Source organism: Anolis sagrei, chromosome 1 (genome assembly GCF_037176765.1).
Source record: "Anolis sagrei isolate rAnoSag1 chromosome 1, rAnoSag1.mat, whole genome shotgun sequence".
NCBI lineage: Eukaryota > Metazoa > Chordata > Lepidosauria > Squamata > Dactyloidae > Anolis > Anolis sagrei.
In genome coordinates this window covers 141,055,201-141,072,149 of record NC_090021.1, presented here as the reverse complement: position 1 = coordinate 141,072,149, position 16,949 = coordinate 141,055,201, and positions in this window count along the sequence as shown.

Below are 16,949 nucleotides of genomic sequence, written 5' to 3'. Positions count from 1 at the left end.
TTCTGCCTTTTAATTTTCTTAAAGCAAACTTTTTAAAAAGTCCTTTTTTTCACCTTGAAAGCAGAGCTGTGGCTTAGTGGCACATCTGTCAAGCACATTGAAAATGGGGCTCTGATTAGTAATGAGACCTGAACTTTATCTGCTGGGAATGATGGAAGACCAATTGAAGGAGAAACACAGCAAGCTTATTCAATACATGCTGACAGCAGCAAGACTTTGTTTGCTCAAAGATGGAAGGTCACCAATACCACAACGCAAGAAGATTGAGTGATGAAGTTATATGATTTGGCCAAGATGGACAAATTAACAATTTTGATTAAGGACAAATGTGTATCTGATTTTAAGGAAATATTTGGATTCAGTATTCAATTCTTGAGACATTGCAATTTCAAGAATGAGTAGAGATCTCCTTACTGATGCTTAGTTAAGACTACAGGATTGTTATGATTTTGGCCATTATATCCACTAGTGGAGAAACTAGTAGACATCAGTATTCTCCTGTATGTTGTAGCAATAGGCTACTGTTGCAGTTTAGTTAAATTTATTGAGTGTTACATGTTTTATTCTTTGCATAATATTGAATTTTGTTTAGTTTTTTCCTTACATTTTATATATATGTGTGTATAGTGTTAATAAAATATAAAATTGAAGTGACACTACACTATTCCCAAGCTTTGTTACAAAAAGGAAACATGCACATTCCTCCATGCACGATCCATGAGGATAACTATCCTTGGATTCCCCAGGTGTGGCCTATTGTGCAGCTGGATGCCCTGCTGTTTAAAACAGCTTTGACTTTGCCTGCCCCTAATTGACGTGACCTGCTCAAGGAAGCCTCTGTTCATGTCCCCTGTGAGCTCTGAGCTCCAACATCGAGACTGGGAACTAATAAAGCATGCATGCATGCAGACGGTTTCAAAGGACAAGGTCATCAGAAAGCCAGATATTATGTATCAGGCCAAAGGCATATAATGCAGATATACTTGTTTTTGTTGTGTGCCTTCGAGTCACTTTTGACTTATGGTGACTCTAAAAAAAATCTAGCATAGCTTTTTCGATGCTGAGAGTGTGCTGCAGTAGGTTTCTGTGGCCGAGTTGGGGGAATTGAACCTTGGTCTCCAGAGGTTGAATTCCAATGCTAAAACCCCTACACCACAGTGACTCTTAGATGTGCTCTATTATCCGGGCGGAAGTCACAAGGGGTGTTAGAGAAGGAAGGCTAGTCTATTTTACGGGGCAGCGAGGGGGGGGAGTTGAAGGAAGAAAACCATTTCCCCCATTTTTATAAGTTACTAGCTGTACCCACCACATGTCCTTCCCTCCCTCTTTCCTTCCTTCCCTCTTTTTCTTTCTCTTCTTATTTCTTCCTTCCCTGCCTGTTTTGTTCTTGCTTGATTTGTTCTTTGTTTCCATCCTTCCTTGTCTCTTTCCTTCCCTCCCTCCCTATTTCTCTCTTTTGTTCCTTCTCTCCTTCCTTCTCCCTATCACTTTTTTATTTCCTTCTCTCCTTCCTTCCTTCTCTACCCTTCTTTCAATCCTTCTTTCTCTCCTTCTCTCTCTCCTTCTCTCCTTCCTTCTTTCTCTACCCTTTCTTTCCTTCCTTCCTTCTCTCCTTCTTTCCCTCTTTCTGTCCTTCTCTCCTTCCTTCCTTCTCTACCCTTCTTTCTTGCCTTCCCTCTTTCCTTCCTTCCTTCTTTCTCTCCTTCTCTCTCTCCTTCTCTCCTTCCTTCCTTCTCTACCTTTTCTTTCCTTCCTTCTCTCCTTTCCCTCCTTCTCTCCTTCTCTCCTTCCTTCCTTCTTTACCCTTCTTTCTTGCCTTCCTTCTCTCCTTCTCTCCTTCCTTCCTTCTCTACCCTTCTTTCTTGCCTTCCTTCTCTCCTTCCTTCCTTCTTTCCCTCCTTCTCTCCTTCCTTCTCTCTTTCCCTCCTTCTCTCCTCCTTCTCTCCTTCCTTCCTTCCCCCTTTCTGTGTATGTGTTTTGTGTGTGTGTATGCATATATGTGTGTATGTGTATATATATGTGGTTTTGTGCATGCGTTTTAATGTATTTTGGGGTGGGGTGGGGGTTTTTTTTTGCTTTTTAAGTCCCTTCTGCTGTGTTTTTTAGTGTTATAATGAGTGATGGTCACTCATTGGCCTGAAAGGTGTATTGTGTCCAAATTTGGAGTCAATTCGTCCAGTGGTTTTTTAGTTATGTTAATCCCACAAATGAACATTACATTTTTATTTATATAGATCCCCCCTCCTCATTTCCCATGTCATAAACGAAGGTTGATTCCACTACAGGAACATGGGTGGGGGAAATGACAGGAAAACAAGGGAAAATGATTTTACTCCTTCCATCTTCCCTCCGCCCCGTAAAATGGACTATCCTTCTCCCTCTAGCATTCCCCTGTGGCCTCCACCTGGATAATGGGACAGTACCTCCCTTTCATACCACTTAAGAGGATATTGAGCCAATTTGGTATTCAAGGCAGTGCAAATAAGGTGATAAAATGGCCAAGATTTTTTTTCCCAGAATTCATTTTTAATTGAAGACATAATTAACAAAATTCAACAGAACAAATTGAATCCCACATCAGCATTCTTTAACAAACAAGTAATACACACACACACACACACACACACTTTTAAAAAGACGCCATTCTAAAAACAAGCATGAGAACCAAGTGGATCTAGACCGTTTCTGTTTCAATTAATAAAAGATGGAAATTAATTCATAATAAAAGAGTCCATATACTCCACCACAGACATCAGAAGAACTGCAATGCTGAGAACAAGCCATGAGAGTAAAGACAAAGATCCACCCAGAGGAAAAGTGTTCTTGACATACATCAAGGGAACCACTAACTGCATAGGGAAGCTGATGAGGAAACACAACATACAAACTACCTATAGACCCACTAAGAAAATCCAACAAATGCTATGTTCAGCAAAGGACAAGAGGGATCCTCTCACCTCTGAAGGAGTTCTACCCCATATACCATGCAGCTGTGGACAAGCCTGCATAGGGACCACCAAATGCAGCAGCATTGTCTAAACATGAATCAAGGAACATGAAAGGCCCTGCAGACTACTTCAACCAGAGGAGTCAGCCATAGCAGAGCACCTGATGAACTAACCTGGATGCAGAATATTATTTGAGAACACAGAAATGCTGGACCACTCTAACAACCACCATGTTAAACTACACAGAGAAACCACTGAAATCCACAAGCATGTGGACAGTTTCAGTAGAAAGGAAGAAACCATGGAAATGAACAAAATCTGGCTACTCTAAACTCTAAAATTATAACAGTAAATAAAAACTCTAAAATTTTAACAGTAAATAAAAAAAACAATACTCAAGCACAGGGGAACTCCAGACAAGAAACAATCAGGGACAGCTCATCATCTCTCAACAAAGGATTCTCCCAGGCAGTAACAAGCCACACCTAAAAACTGCCAGGCCATCAAATGCTAATCAAGGTGGCCAATTGAAACATTCACACCTAGCTCCAAGAGACAAGAATTCTTTCTCCTACCTTGGTCTTTCCACAGATATATAAACCCAATTTTCCTAGTTTCCAACAGACCTCACAACCTCTGAGGGTGCTTGCCATAGATGCAGGCAAAACGTCAGGAGAGAATAATTCTAGAACATGACCATACAGTTTGAAAAACCTTGTTGTTGCTGTTGTTCATTTGTTCAGTCATTTCCGACTCTTCGTGACCTCATGGACAGGCCAACACCAGAGCTCCCTGGCGGCCGTCACCTCCCCCAGCTCCTTCAGAGTCAAGCCAGTCACTTCAAGGATGCCATCCATCCATCTTGCCCTTGGTCGGCCCCTCTTCCTTTTTCCTTCCATTTTTCCCAGCATCATTGTCTTCTCTAAGCTTTCCTGTCTCCTCATGATGTGGCCAAAGTACTTCATCTTTGCCTCCATTAATCTTCCCTCCAATGAGCAGTCAGGCTTTATTTCCTGAAGTATGGACTGGTTGGATCTTCTCGCTGTCCAAGGCACTCTTAGAACTTTCCTCCAGCACCACAGTTCAAAAGTTCGAAAAACCTACAACAACCCAATAAAAGAGTTGTTACAAAGTTCATTTCTTGCATTGTAAACCTTTTGTGAGATAGAATAAATAACATAACATAAAATAATAAAATCAAAAAGGTCACCTTGAACGTATGCCACACTGTGAAAACTTAGAAAAGAGATTTGCAGTTACCTCACAAAAGTAGCTTTTCCATGCTCTTAGGAGCTGCATGCATATGCTCACTCGCTCATTCATAGGAAATTTAAGCCTCTCTCCATGAGAAACAGACTGCACAGAGTGTTATTCCCAACTTAGATGCCAAAACATTGCACCTTTTAAAAGAAAGTAAATACTGAGTTTAATGCTTTTGTGAGTAACAACCAGAGAGGAGGCACCCATCCTCCTTTCCTCCCTGATTTCACTTTGCCCGAGGAGTCTTCACACAGACAGGGTTTCTTTTCTTGCTGTTTTTCAAAACAACCCTTCCCACCCAGCCACACAGAAACATTTCCTCCTAATAGACTGCTCTCGGTGTCTTACATAGCACTTGACTTTTGATATGAAGGCTGGCCTTCAGCTTCAAGCATCTATAAGACATAAAGAAGAGAATGGGAGAGACAGGCTTGCTAAAAATTGGGACACTTTGAGTGTATGGTTGTCTCAGACAGCTTTAAAAATAGTGGCAAGACAACTGGATGTTAAAGCTATTGAAATGATAAATAGATTAGACACAAGACAGATTTTAAAAAGTATGTAATGAAAGGCTGAGTCATCTTCACCAGCATGGTACCCTCCTCACATTTTGGACCATCAGCCATAGTTATTACCAGAAATTATAAGAAAGGTACTCAAAGAATCATAAGGAATGGGAGAAACCATAAAGGCCATCCAATCCACTTCCCTTCTGCCTTGCAGGAACACCCAGTCAAAGCACTCTCAACCAATGGTCATCCAAGTCTCTGTTTAAAAACTTTCCAAGTAGGAGACTTCACTACCCTGTGAGGTAGCATGTTCCACTACTGAACAGCTCTCACCATCAGGAAGTTTTTCCTAATGTTTAGGTGAAATCTCTTTTCCTACAGTTTGGACCCATTGTTCCATGTTGTAATCTCTAGAGCAGGAGACCTCAAACTAAGGCCCGGGGGCCGGATACGGCCCTCCAAGGTCATTTACCCAGCCCTCGTTCAGGCTTAACCTAAGTCTGAAACAACTTGAAAGCACATAACAGCTTTCTGTTATCTCATTAGCCAAAAGCAGGCCCACACTTTCCACTGAAATACTAATAGGTTTGTATTTGTTAAAATTGTTCTTAATTTAATTATCCTATTGTTTTTAAGTGTTTTTGGCACTACAAGTAAGATATGTGCAGTGTGCATAGGAATTCATTCATGGTTGTTTTTTTTCCAAATTATCATCTGGCCCTCCAACAGTTTGAAGGACTGTGACCTGGCCCTCGGGTTAAAATGTTTCGGGACCCCTGCTCTAGAGCATCAGAAAACTATCATGTCACCTGTTTACATCTCTTGTGAGGTCTAAACATACACAGCTCCCGAAGTCGCACCTTGAAGGGCATGGGCTGCTTACCATTTTGGCCACCTTAGTCTGGAAACCTTCCAGCTTTTCAATATCCTTCTAGAACTGTAGTGCCCAGAACTGGATGCAATGCTCCTGGTGAAGTCTGACAAAAGTTAAATAGAGAAGTACTATTCTTTGATTTAGATACTTTTCCAGATAGCCAGAAACAAAGAAAGGCCCCTATACATGTCTTTAAAAAATACAAAGAGTCAGGATTGAACCTGCAAACACAATTCACCTTCACTCTCCTTGGAGACTGAGTTCTCAAGTCAGAAGCAGCAATTATACAAGGGGGCCTCAAATTTTGTAAGCCAAGGGTCCCTCAGATTGTTGGGGGTTGGACTATAGTTTAAAAAAAAACAGGAATTCCTATGCATACTGCACATATCTTATTTGTAGTCCAAGAAGCATAAAAGAACAATACAATATTTAATATGAAGAACAATTTAACCAACATAAACTTACCAATATTTCAGTGGGAAGTGTGGGCCTGCTTTTGGTTGATGAGATAGTTATACAGAGCTAGTGTCAGTACGTTCTATCCCAAACAAAGCCAGTAACTCCACTGAAACTACACCCCCTGTCCATGTTCTGTCCCCAAGCCATTTGCCGAAAAAAAAGAAAAGACTAAAGAATATACAACAAAAGAGTTAAAGTTGACCACTGAAAACAGCTCCACTTGCACTCTTTCCTCTGAGCCTGAGCCCAAAAGCCAGAAGCAGCAGTTATATATAACTAGTGGCTGCTAGGTTCATCCTAGAGCTTCAAGTCACCGAGTCAGTAGAAACCCTGGCTCTTTTGACCTTGTAGTCAGGAAGAGCACACGACCAGAAACAAAACAAAGCAAAACAAACAATGGAAGCCTTTAAAACATAGTGGAAAAGTCAGGGTTGAACCTGCAAACGCAGATCATCAGTTGTTCTTTCCTTAGAGACATTAGGGAAACATCGCACTGGGGGGGGGGGGGAACTACCTTAGAGCAGACATGGGGGATAATGGTCAATTTTTTTTTCTGATACCCCCCAACATCAGGCATTAGGGCAGCATCACATGGGGTGGGGGATTTTACAACATTTTGTGACTAGAAGAGGCCTTTTTGCAGGAAGTAGTGAAATTCTCCAATGCAGAGATCACAGAATCATAGAGCTGGAAGAGACCACATAGGCCATCTAGTCCAATCCCTTGCCATGCAGGAAAAACATAAAGTTTCCCTGAGAGTTGACCATCCAGCCTCTGTTTAAAAGTTTCCAAGGAAGTAGCTTCCACCACTGTTCCAAGGAAGAACAACATTTGTCCTCCTCCAGTCTGCTGGGACCTCTGTTCTCCAAGAATTCTGAAAGATTATTGCCAGTGGTTCTGAAATGACTCCTGCTAGTTCCTTCAATACTTTTGGGTGTAGTTCATCTGGCCCTGGAGACTTCAATTCATTTAGAGCAGTCAGGTATTCCTGGACTACACCTTTATTTTGGGTTGCATTTCCTCTAATACCTCACCCACTGGGTATTGCTCAGGTTGTACCCCCATCTCCTTTTGGGAGAAGACTGAGGCCAAGAAGGTGTTGAGCAGCTCTGTCTTTTCTCTACCCCCTGTTAGCATTTCACCACCTTTTCCACACAGAAATCCTACTGTTTCCTTTTTATTCCTTTTTCTACAGACATAACCAAAGAACCCATTTTTATTTGTTTTAATCTCTATGGGAAGCCTGAGTTCATTTTGTGTCTTAGCCTTACGAACCTTTCCCCTACATATGTTGGTTATTTGTTTGAATTCCTCTTTGGTGATATCCTTCTTAATCCATTTCTTGTGAATATCTCTTTTAAATCTTAGCTCAGTTAAAAGTTCTTTGGACATCCATTCTGGTTGTTTTACACTTCTCCTATTTTTCCCCTTGCTTGCCCAGCTCTCAATTATGCCTTCAGTATCCTACTTTTAAGAAGCTCCCATTCATCATTAACTCCTTTCTCTTTTAGTATTCCTGTCCAATATTTCCTTAATTCTCCTGAAGTCAGCTCTCCTAAAGCCTAGAATGCTTGTTTGACTTCTCTTAGTTTCACTCTTCCTTTGTTTCACAGACTTTAGGAGCACATATTCACTCCCACCTAAAGATCCCACCACTTCCACTCCATTGACTAGATCCTTGCTGTTGGTTAGGATCAGATTCAGAATAGCCAATCCCCTTGATGCCTCTTCTAAATTCTGGACAATAACATTGTCTGCAAGGAATTTGTTGGACTTTGTACTCTTAGCAAAGTTTGTTTTCCAACAAATATCGGACCAGCTGAAGTTTACTACTATATCTCTTCTTTCTGCATGTTTGGTCATCTGGTCAAGAAATGAAGGATGCATCATTTTTCTTATCTCTGAAAACCCTGTTTGAATCACTTTTAAATTACAAGAAATTCAAAATGGCCCAAATTTTGTGACTCAGTAGGAAATTTACACACAAAAGCCAGGACTTCCATAAAATTGGTGGAACATTCCTCCAATTGCTCCTTTTATTACAGAGATATGGTACATAGGCTGCGCAGTAACTGAGTCATGTATGAAGTCACAATGTTCCATTCTGCACAAAACAATATTTAAACCTGAATTACTAGAAATTATTTTCTTTTTGCCTGGATTCTTTTTTTTTTAAGAATACTTTGCAAAAAATATCACTACAATTTATTCAAACGATCTAAAAGTGTCCCATATCCTCTTTTTGTACAATTGGGGAATCAGAGACTGCTATGTATGTCTAATTAAAAATAACCCTCATTTCATTCAGTAGGGCTTATTGTCAAGTAGAGCTTGGGAAAAATACTTATTGGACTATAAACTCCGATTACTGGCCATCCTGGCTCAGATTTGGGGGGGCTATAAGCACACACAAATATTCTGATGTATTCGTGGAACAATTTATTAGAACATAATTGGGGAGAAAGGGAGGAGCAATTACATGAAGCTGTTCATCCTCTAATTCCAAAGTCAGTTTCATGAATTTTTGATCAAATCATTCCTTTGCTACAGCTCTTAGCACTAAACTTTAAAAGAAAACTATCCACCAAAGAGAAATAGTTGCTTTTTATGAACTGCTATGTATGCATACGGGGTACAGAAAGAACAGCCCATGGGCTACATGTGGCCCATTATCCTATTTTGTTGCCTCTTAAGCCCCACCCAAAGATCAGCCAAAAACTGGTCCACAATTGAACTGGAAGAGACTTGAAACTTTTAGTTATATTGCTCTAAACTGTAGGGCCAGGTAACAAACTCCCACAAAAGCCTCCTATCATGTCCCTCTCAACATCTCTTTTCTAAATCAAACATACCTAGCTCCCTCAGCTGCTCGTCATAGGGCTTGGCTTCCAAACCTTTGACCATTTTGGCTGACCTTCTCTGGACACATTTCAGCTTGTCAATATGCTTCTTGAATTGTGATGCCTAGAATTCAACACACTGTTTTAGGTGAGGTCTGACCAACACAGAATACAGTGGGACAATTACTTCCCTCAGTAGACACCGTACTTCTACTGATGCAGCCTAGCATCACATTGACTTTTTCAGCTGCCACATCACACCCTTGACTCATGTTCAGTTTATGGTCTCTTAAGTCTCCTTAATCCCTTTCCTATGTACTACTTTCAAGCCAAATGTCACCCATAATCTTGATCAAAACCCCTTTAGTCCTATCAGGCAAGGAACCACCAGGAGATGATGATAGATTAGATTAACATTGTGTGATATGATCCCATTGAAAGATTCTCTGATTGTGGGTAGAGTCTGGCATAAGTAGTAGGCTTGGTTGATCTAAAAAGAAATAGTTCAAAACTCATTTTGGATGTAGGGGGCACTGGTGGTTTGATTCTAAAGTCACTTCTGATTTTTTTTTTAAAAAATCAAAACTTTCTGAAACTCCTGAATCGCTTCATTAATGGCAGACACGCATGTGCAGTAGGAAAAAAACAGCACTAGCACTGGGGAAGCTTCAGGGAATTCTCCTTCCCTCAGTCTTAGACCAAATCCTGATGAAACTTGCTACAATGATAGAACGCATGGACCACTGTTAGCTCACCAAATTTCATAACCTTTACTTATCCATGGATTTTTGGTGAATTTTATATGCATGAGAGATGTAGTTTCCCAAAGTACTGTAGCAAGCCAGACTCCCTGGTGCATCAATCCTAGGGAACTCTAAAGGGAGGGCTAAAGGAAGGAATGTCTTCAAGTTTTGGAAGAATTGGGGTTAGAGAGAAATGAATAAGTATAAGTTCCAAATTGCCATCAGCACAGAGCAGTCAGTGGTTCCCTGAGAGAATGCACCGCCCCAGAACTGGGAGGTTGCAAGTCCGATCCCTGCCAGGGATTTTTTTTTTTAAGTTTTTATTAAAATCTGTTCCTGGTTTGAATTTTTGAGCTTGCACAAATCTTGGCCCGGCCTTTTAAATTGCCTTGAACAGGCAGGATTGCTTTTAATATATGTGTGTTACGGTGACAATTTTTATGCTTATATTGTTTTGTTAATCTTATGGTTATGTCGTTTTACTTTGTATGTTTTGTGATGTTACCTGGGAACCGCTCTGAGTCCCCTCGGGGAGATAGAGCGGTATATAAATAAAGTTTTATTATTTTATTATAAGTGTTATTTCCTGTTTCATTGGGTGGCCTTTGCTTTGAAAGTAGTTGTTCTACTCCAGAAACTTTGTTGGCGCGGCACAAACTGTGTTAAATTGGTGCAGAACAGAAATCATATACAGACTCCATCAAGGGACATCTAGAGTGAATAAGTATAAGTTCTGTATTGCTATTGGCACAAAGTGGTCAATGGCTCCCTGAGAGAGTGCACCGCCCCAGAACCAGGAGGTGGCAAGTTCGATCCCTGCCAGGGAAAAATGGCCAAAATGAAAAATCATGGCAAATGGTGGCAAATAATGGCAAACAGGGCATGGGGAGCCAAGGCACACCTTTTGCCGAAAAAGAAATGGTTAGGGATAATAATAATAATAATAATAATAATAATAATCTTTATTTGTACCCCGCTACCATCTCCTCAATGGAGTCGATGCGGCTTACATGAGGCTTTGCTTATTGCTTTGCTGCCTTCTCTTTAGACACCTTTGTAGATTCAATCAGTTTATTTTATATTTAGACTAAGATTGCTACAGACAGCTATTGAGCTATAGGGGTTCTTCAGCCATTTTGGCTAATGAGCAGCAAGGCAGTGTGGGAAATGTTGTTTAACAGCAGGGCCTTTTGCAATCTCAATCATTGGGGGCCTGGCCTTCACAAACTACAACAATGGCTGTGCTTAACCACGCCCACCTCATCCCTCCTTGCCTCACTGATTGAAAGCACGAGATTTAAAAACTTTTTAGGCTTTACCAAAGTTGCTTAATGGTTGTGAAAATTAAAATAACCTTGGAAGACATCCAAACTTTATGGAATATTTCCGAAAAAAAGGTAAGTAGTTCAAATTCGGATTTGCCCCTCCCACCTTTCCTGCATGGTGGGAGGGGCAAATCCGAAAGTCAAAAAGTCAAAAGTTTTTTATGACTTTTAGGCTCTTCTGAATGAACCTATTCAACCCTAATAAGTAGGAAACCTGGAGTGATGCTAAAAGGACTTTCTTCTTCATGAGAATTCAAATGCTACCAGGGAGCTGTCCATGGTGCTGAAGCCTTTATAAATTAATCTTGAGGGGAAATAGGACTGCAGATTCTTCGTGCCATCAAAGGACATCAAAGAAGAAAATATTGTTAAGTATTTAATTTGTTGTTAGAAGTGAGGTGCTTGTGAGATTAATTTGACTTTCTGCTTCAAGTACCAACATATCTTTGTCTTCTTCAAATATGTTATGCCCTGATATAGGATAGGGAGTACCATTCATTTCTATACTTTAGGCAGCAAAGCACCTTGATCCAGCGCTGCAGGAACTGTATTCATTTGTATGGATTTCCTGTATTTCAACCATGAATAAGAGCTACCATGAATAAGAGCTACTTGGGAAAGTCCTACAGTGTATGTCAGCCCCTAAATCGTCTAAAGCTGAGAGCAAGCAACAAATAGGATCCAGACAGATCAGCTATTGAATGCCACCAAGGGCTCTTAAGAATGACTGAAGTGATCCTATTACCAGTAGTGTAGATGATAAACATATTATGGAAAAGAAATAATCTTCTTATGATTTTGGTTTAGCCACCATTGGAGGCTTTGTATAACTAACAAAAAAAGTCAAAAAGACAGAAAATCTGAAATTGATGTGTGTGTGAGAGAGAGAGAGGTGGGGGGAGATGTTTCAGATTTCTATATCCATTTGAAACCCTTTTCTTAAGTAACCCTCTCAATATTATAGAAGCAGGAATGGGACTCTAACCAAGACATAAAATAACGTAATACACCACAAACCACTCAAGTGTAATAGTCGCACAGTACAGTGCTTAGGAAATGAGATGGAAAAGTAATGATTCATCATTCTCAATGAAACAAAGCCTGCTTTCTTCATGGGGACATCACGATGTGTGCTTGAATAGTAATGAAGAATGTTCTCCCTCAGACATACATACATACATACCTCTCTTGGCTTTCTCCTCCCCTTCAAAATAATTCAAAGAAAAGAGTCTCTCTCACAGAGGGAGAGAGACCTTGAAGAGGGCATAAATTAACCTGGTAGCAGTACATTTTTCACAACATTGTCAATACACCACTCCAAATGCATTGTAGGAAATTTTAAAATGGCAGGATTCATTTTATAATTCCAACAGCAATTTAAGACTGACAATACAGAACCAGTTTATTTTATTTTGTTTTTCTTTCTTTGTGTGTTTAATGTATATGCTGCTTTTCTCGCAAATTGGGACCCAGGGTAGCTTCCAAAAACAATGTTAAAATAATGTAGCACATAATGTCAAAAAATTAAAATAACAGAATACATTTTAAGTATTAAGGAATTCTCCCAAAAATAGCAGAGCATCCAAAAATATAAACAGGATATTTAATTGAGCAGTCAGCTCAAAGCAAGCAAGAAGTTGAAATGTTGTGTGGCTGCAAAGGAATTTTGAGAATAGCAGGCAAAGATGCAGAGTTCAATCTTTAAAATTACCCAAAAGGTTTATTTACAAATGAGAACTACATTCTTTGATAGGAAAGAATTGGGTCTAAGCTTCTCTCTAACTCCATAACTTTCAAGTTGCAAAACAAGAGGAAAAGCCTCCAAACAAACACTACATCTCTACAAACACAGAGAGTAGAGAGAGGTCTGAGTGCAAAGATGAAAAAGTCTTAAATAAAGGCATGCAACCTGAAGACTAATATTTATTATTTATTTATTTGCTACATTTGTATACCGCCCCTCTCAGCCCGCAGGCGACTCGGGGTGGTTCACAAGGCAACAATTCAATGCCAACAACATCATTAAAACATTTAAAACATTTTAAAAGCAATAACATATCAATTAAAACCATAACAATAGTAAAAAAAAAAGACATTTTGTCTCCTAAATAAAAACATCATCCAAACTCATAGTCCAATTGGGTTGTTGTAGGTTTTTCCGGGCTATATGGCCATGGTCTAGAGGTATTCTCTCCTGACATTTTGCCTGCATCTATGGCAAGCATCCTCAGAGGTAGTGAGGTCTGTTGGAACTAGGCAAAAGGGTTTATATGTCTGTGGAATGACCAGGGTGAGACAAAGGACTCTTCTCTGCTGGAGCTAGGTGTGAATGTTTCAACTGATCACCTTGATTAGCATACAATGGCCTGACTGTGCCTGGAGCAAACTTTTGTTGAGAGGTAATCAGATGTCCCTGCCTGCTTTCTCTCTGTTGTTGTGCTGTTGCGATTTTAGAGTTTTTTTTAATATTGGTAGCCAGATTTTGTTCATTTTCATGGTTTCCTCCTTTCTGTTGAAATTGTCCACATGCTTGTGTATTTCAATGGCTTCTCTGTGTAGACTTGTCCACAGTTGCATGGTATATGGGAGACTCCTGCAGAAGTGAGAGGATCCCTCTTGTCCTTTGCTGAACGTAGCATTTGTTGGATTTTCTTGGTGGGTCTGTAGATAGTTTGTATGTTGTGTTTCCTCACCAGCTTCCCTATGCGGTCAGTGGTTCCCTTGATGTATGGCAAGAACACTTTTTCTCTGAGTGGATCTTCATCTTTATTCTCGTGGCTTGTTCTTGGTTTTGCAGCTCTTCTGATGTCTGAGGTGGAGTATCCATTGGCCTGTAGAGCCCAGTTGAGGTGGTTCAGTTCATCTTGAAGGAGGTGGGGTTCCAAAGCCGAGACTATCCATACTAAACCACCCATCAGGATGAGAGCAGAAAGAGAGAGAAAGAGAATAAATAGATACATTCCAACTGACATTCAGGAGTCAGGGGAAGCAATTCCCTCAGCCTATTTTAAAGCTAACTAACTTTTCCTCCTTGAAGACTGCAGACTTGGGCTATTTGGGGTTGATTTCCAATATTCTATTAGTTTAAGTTCCATTAAAATATACAGAAATTAAAAGATACATATAACATGCCCATTAAAACGTCATGGAAGGCCCAGAGAATGGGTGCGGCCACTAAGAAGACTCTGTCTCATGTCCTCACCAAGCATGGCTGTGATGGTGGGACCAAGATAAAGCTTTCCCCTGCAGATCTCAAGGTTCTGACAGATTGATATAAGGACATATGGGTTTTCAGTTAGTCTGGCCATACAACCTATTAATGGCCTACTGTTATGATCTGTGATATAGATGGGGATTATCTCAGAGTCACCTGATTGTTTAACCCTCATCTTTGAAACTCTTTCTTGAGACATTCCAAGTTGGCTCCGAGCAGTTCTGGCCTTCAGTAGAGGCTTTGAAGACATGTCTGCTTCATATTGCTTTTAGACTAAATTATTATACATATTAGTCTTCTGGTTTACTCATTTCAGATTGCTATTGTATTGTAAATATATTATTTAAAAATATTGGTTGGTGGTTTCTGGTTCTTTTTTCCAGTACAAATTTAGCATGCAATTCTGCTATCTGTTCCAGTCGTGATCCGATCTACAAAGGAAATGTGTCAGGGCCATTGAGGGAAATGTGAAAGTACAATTTAGAGATCCCGGGTAGATGTCAGTGGGCATGCAAATGCTTGAAGGGACGTAGTGGTTGTCCAAGGGTGCCAACCGGAGCTAGAGGCCTATCTATCAGCCACATTTGTCTCCTTCCAAAAGGCCATGGATATAGCCAGACACCCAGAGCTGCTCTCTCTGAAGACCTCACTGTGGCAACAGTGTAAACCTTTCATTTATGACATGTTTCACACTGATTTATGAAAGCATCCCTGTGGGAAGAGTCATTCTTGGAGGCGAAACAAGATCTGTGTGCAACATTATAGGCGCCTTTCTACATTTAACATTTTGAGTGACAGGCAGTAGCAATATTTTTATTCTGGGTGACTATCTCCCTGAACATATGAAAGAATAATGTCAGCCATGGTGTCATCCTGGAAATTGTTCAAGGCCTGTTTGTCTCAAGCACTCAGGAGGAGATTCCAAAATCCAAGGCATTGTGTAGCCTTTGCACGCTATTTGATGATAGCACATTGACTCCCTTCTCACTGTTATGGCTACATCCTATGGAATCCTGGGACTGATAGTTTGGTCAGACACACCAGTGGAGCTCTCCAGGTAAAGATTTTAAATGCCCTTCCTAAAATCCAAATTCCAAGATTCCACAGGATGCAGCCATAGCAACTGAAATGAAATTGTAAACTAGAATGGCATAGTGTGATACAGACATGGTGAGAACAGGGGGAATAAGCATTTTACTAACACCAAAACCTAAGGATACAAAACTTTTGTTCCCAATTTTATTGCTTTACTCTGAATTGTATTTGCAAGTTCTGAGACCTTGGAAGTGAAGGAGAATTCACATGGAAATTTATGTGTATTTCAACATGTATAAATTTCATGTGCTGTTTTCTTACTGGCTAAAAGGTGTCTGTTAGAGTTGTGCAATTCGTCCAAAAGGCATGCCATTTTGGGTTCCATAGCCAGCTGGCCCTTCATTCTGTTTACTGGGAAGTTACTTGAAAGGAAAGGGGTATTTCCATTTTCATTCAGCAGAGATTCAGCCCAATGGGGAACTTGAAAGGCTCAATCCTCAGCCATTTCGAAACCTATCTACATTTTACAACTCCAGTTACAACTGCAGGCCTGTCAAGTTTCAAAACAATTCACTAATCTACTGATTTTTTTTAATTGTTTTAAGTTTTAACCATAACATTTTTTAAAATAAGACAAACCACATGAGAGGGTTCTGGGAATTGTAGTCGCTGGTTGTGTCCATTCTCAGCCAATCAGAGCATGGACAAAACCAGGCTTTTTATTGGCTGAGGAACAGAGAGAGAGAGAAACTTCAACTCCCATCATGCTCTGAGAGGAATTTTTCAATGTCCACCCTGTACAAGTGCTGCTGGGAAAGCAGGTTCCCAGGGCCCTCACTGGTGGAGGAGGGAACTTTCCAAGAAAAAATGAGTGGAGGTTGCTTCTGCCAGGAAGGGGAAAAGACGCAACAAATCCTGCTTCAGGTATATTGTGGACTTAACTCTTTCTCTCAAGAACCAAAAAAATCTGACTCTCTGAATACATTTTGCCAGGCTTTTCATCTCCCTTCTCCCCATTCTGTTTCCAAATGGCCCACTGAAAACGACAAATCTTTATCATTTAAAGTTTTTCAGGCCCAAGCCTAGTGTCTTTGCAAATTTCCCCCCAAAGATGTTGTATTTTGATTTGCATGCATTAATTTGTGAATAATTCAAATTGTAATAAGTTAGAGAGTTTCAATGTAGAATTCTTCCCCATGAAGGGAAACTGAACTTGCTTTGACTAAAAGTCTCACAAGTCACAGATAGGATAAATGTGTGTGTGTGTGAATGAACAGGTCAAATTCTAGGTTATGCTCTAGGTTATGCAATTTCAGATGCATAACCTACAGTTCATAGCTGATTCATATTGTTGATCCCATAATCACAGCACTATTGCCACAATTGTAAAAGTATCCTAATTTTACTGGGCACAATGAAAGCAAATAAAATGTGGGGACAGATTACTAGTGTTTTCAACCCCCTCCTGCCAGTGATCTCTGGTGTGAGGTAGATTTGCAACAGGGATCCTACTTCTAATTGTCACACTGGGGATTGCTGGAAGGAGAGTGTTGAAACTTCAATATGAATCAAGAGAACAGACTTCTGTCACTCCCAGTGGCTGCTGCTCAGTAGAACAGGATTGGCCGGTTGTCTTGGGACTTTATCACATGAGACAAATAAACTGACATTGCTGCTGGACTGCCACCTTTGTTGGTGATCCCTATCATGAAATAACATGTATCAGTTTGCCTCCCCCAGCC